Here is a 4,364-nt window from a genome sequence, read left to right as displayed (position 1 = left end):
TGATAATATAATATTATATCAAAATATTCAATTTACAAGCTCATTTTTGTTACCAATTTGATCAGATCACATTTTAATTAGAATTCTATTTCACGTAAAGACTATTTTCACTATGTGAGCACTAAACAATTTTAAATCTTTAAATTTGTTGAATGAATTCAATCTTCTTACGCTCCTGCGGTCCTACCTCATATAGTTACATACACTTATTACTTATATATGTATATATGGACCACATGCTGGGTTATGTCAACCTCAAGCTTAAGATAGAGTAATTTGTATATAGACATGGTTTGGTTCATGCATTTGTGTGATTGAAAAAGTTTAGCCTTCACTACCAATTACGTGGTTCTCCGCATGCGCCCATTGGAGTGGAGGCAGGGCCAAATTAAAATTCTGAAAATAATAATAATAATAATAATAATAATAATAATCACTTGTTCAAGTTTTATAATGACTCAAAACACAAGAGAAACCACTCACAAGCCACCCCTTAAAACAAAAAAACTATGGGCCTAGGATAAAGACAGTGCACTTGTATTATACTAGAATTTCTTCCTTGTCACTTTCTTCGTCCTTAATAATAATAATAATAATAATAATAATAATATATTAATTTATTTATATGTTTTTCGTTTAAAAGAGCATCTTCTTGCTTTTGCAGCCCTCAAAGGCTCAAAGTACAAGCTGACAAAGAATGATAAAATTGAATGGTGAATATGATTGTGTTAATGTTACATTACATCAACAACATCTGTCGCTTGCATATATGCGGATACTATACATCTATATACAAAGAAATTTAGACAAAAATCTCAAAAATAATAAAAATTAGTCTTGATCAATACGTTTGTTCTAAAAAAGTAATATATATTAATAGATGTTAAAATGAAGTTGACCTTTGATGAATTTAAAACAAAAAAAAAAACCTTAAATACCATTTAAGAATTAAAATTTTTGAGTGAACTAAATCTTTTTAACAGCATAGATTAAATTTTAGATAATATTTTTACCAGTATAAATCAGGAATAGGAAATTTAATTTAAATATGGAAGCAAAGGAAGTGTTGGACTCGCGTATGGGGAGGAGGGGTGCTTCACCTCGTTGTGTGGGATCAAAGGAAGTAGAACTCGGACCCTGTGAGTTGTGTCCCTCAAAATATAAAAAAAAAATTGCCCAGAACAAGAAAAACAGACTGTCCGAATTCCACGTTTCAGATTTTAAATTCCTATCAGCTGCAAATCGGACCATGCGATTTGTGAAGCAAAATTTCATGACCAAAGAACTCGCATGGTCCGACTTGTGTACTCTGAGTTTCCCTCCGATTTGTGTACTCTGAATTTTTTTTAACTTTTTAAACACAAATCGGACCCTCCGATTTGTGTATTCCCACAATTTTAAAAAACACAAAAAATTATCATTTTAAAGTATATCACTCATTTTGCTTCCATATCAAAATTTTTTAGCCTCGGGAATACCGTTCTTAATATAGAGACTAATTTGGAGGATATTATTTTTATTAAGACTAGCTAGTGTACTAATGCACTGCCGGCTAATCAATCCTTTAATTTATTAATATAGATAAATAAAAAGTATTTTAGAAATAAAAATGTGTATATTAAATTAAAATGTTATCTAATTGCTATTATATATAGTAGATTACTGATAAAACCAGTATCGTTTTCATTTGTGCCATTTTTTCATTTGTGCCATTTGGCTTCCAATAATTCTATAGTCCCTATTATGTCACTTGTGTGCATCATAATTTGACTGTATTTGTCTTTGCATCATAAACCATTTCGAAAATTCTTTTGTCAATTTGACAAAGTCGGACAGAAAAGAATATTAGGCTTAATATGCTATATAAACTTATTAATTATTAAATTATCATATGGCATATATTAAGGTATGTTTAGCTTACGGAAACGTCTTTTATTTGTATTTGTATTTTTACTTTTTAATATTTTCTACTTTTATAATTTTGTCCAAAAGAAAAAAATACATTAGCGCTTATTGATCAATTCATCTTTTTTTTTTTGTCAAAAGATATAAATTATTCATTATACTTTATTTGATCTAACCTAATGACTAATTTTTAATCTCATCAGAGTTTAATTATTTTTCAATGGGTAGGAGATTGGTCATGTAACATGTTATACATATACATCACCATTAAATATCAAAATTGGGAGATGATGTTTATTGTTTAGGGTGTCTTTAATTTAGAATAAAATATTTTTTATTTGATTTTATTTTTATTTGAAATGAATTGAATTGGGCTGTGCCTCACTTGCTCTTATTTTACGTTGTACAATCTATTAATTAATGGACTACCTTTTCTTAATTTGGGGCCTTTGAAGCTTTATTTTTTTTGTCCATACCATACTTCCATAGTTAAGGGTATTAAATACAAGGAATTAATGGGCTGGATTTTGTTATTCTATACTTTATATATCTTTTTTCATTAGACCAAAAAAAAAGATACTATTATACTGGATACAGAGACATTTTTAATTGGCACCTCTAATAAAAAAAAAAATGAGACAATTATATAGGAAGGATGAATCTACGAATATATTGATTATTCTATATACAAAGAACTCAAATTCTAGATACTTTTGGTTAGGAGTAAAAAAGTATTGATAAATATAACCCATTATATACCAATTCAATTTATTGTGTTTGTAATTTCAGATTTGATTTTCTTTTTCTGGCAAATCTAGACTAAACCAATCCTATTAAGATTGAGTTGATTAATGATTTTTTGTTTAGGAAAAAAAAGCTTTTATCATTATTGACAGGGAGAATTCAATCATTCTAACTTCAAGTGTGAAATTATCATTATACTCATGCCCTCTACATTATTACATAGGGTTCATATTCATTTGAATCTACTTTTCCTTCAGTGTTTTCATCTCTATCTATCTTCTTCTCAAATATTCTCAACTTGCATGGATCCAAGTGAACACAATGCAAAGAAGTGGTTTTCGATAATTAGCTGTAGTGTAGTATTGATCATAGATAGTCTCATGCATTGATAAAATACAATCAATCATGCCAAAATGGGATTAATTTTACAGGGAATTGTATGAAGAATTTAGAAAAGACTTCTGTAAGTTCTTGGAAGCTTTGATTCTCAAAGACTTCACTAAAACACACAAGCTTGATGAAAAGACTCAGTGCTTAGAAGTATTCTTGATATCTCCCCATCATTTTCACTGCAACAAACCATTGAAAGGTGATCTTTCTTAACATTTTATTTGATGATGCACATAAATACTTTAAATACTTTAATAAAAAATGTATTAGCTAGTGTTCTGCATACTGCATTTGAAGTTGGGTTGCAAATTAAATATACAAAGTACCAACAAGGTAAGTGTAAAATGCCCCCAATTATATAGCAATTTGTTTGACTTTGTAATCCTAGAAAACAAGAGGGATGTATGTGAAGAGGAATTGTTATGATTTTGGTTGGCAATAATGGTGTGCATGAGCACTACAAAATTAAAACTTGGTGGTTATTATGCTTGTAATAGTGTACTTAGACTTGCTACCTATCTTGCTATTATATGCTAAGTGTTTGCAAACTTATTGAGTTATATATATGCACCTTAGCAAAAGCATCTATGAAGTTTTCCTTACATGGATATACATTTTTTCATTTAGGTGATTTAATTTCAAGCTGAGCTTGCTAGGGATATGGGATATGTATGCTACTCCAGGATTTGCGTTAATAATGTTCCCTGAAAATGTTCATGAACCAACCTTGATTAGTTTTACTGCAATTTTCGGATAATTTTGTTGAGTTGATGGTTGGTTGCTCTCCTATATATAATATTGTTTTCTAAACTTATTTAAACTTCTGAAATCTTTCAAAGTTTGAATTCTTAATCTCACTGCAGCCTGCTGGTTTAATTTGGAGCTAGTGGATATAATGGTTGTGTATCAAGTAGGAGATTATTTTATTGCTTTGTCGAAGTGATTACTACAATTGCGAGATTATTTTATTGCTAGTATAAATGTGACTATGACTATGATGACCTCAAATGGACTCTTTTTGTACTGAAACACTGTAACTAGATTTTACTAATAACGTATTATTTTTATCCCTAACATTTCAATCGTTTTATTTATATTCCTAACATTTTAAAATCATATCAATATTATTTTCACACCAATTTTGTAGGGGCAAATGCGGATCGGATTAGATATGGACAAAATCTCAATCCGATCCGCACTAAAATTATCGGATCCAATATCCACAATTTTTAAGCTTTAGATCCGATCGGATCAGATCTCGGATATATTCGCAAAATATATAAATATTTTAAAAAATTTATTTTTATTTAAAAAATATCAACAAA

The sequence above is a fragment of the Arachis ipaensis genome, chromosome B04, assembly GCF_000816755.2.
Source record: "Arachis ipaensis cultivar K30076 chromosome B04, Araip1.1, whole genome shotgun sequence".
Taxonomy (NCBI): Eukaryota; Viridiplantae; Streptophyta; class Magnoliopsida; order Fabales; family Fabaceae; genus Arachis; species Arachis ipaensis.
This window is presented reverse-complemented; position numbering follows the sequence as displayed.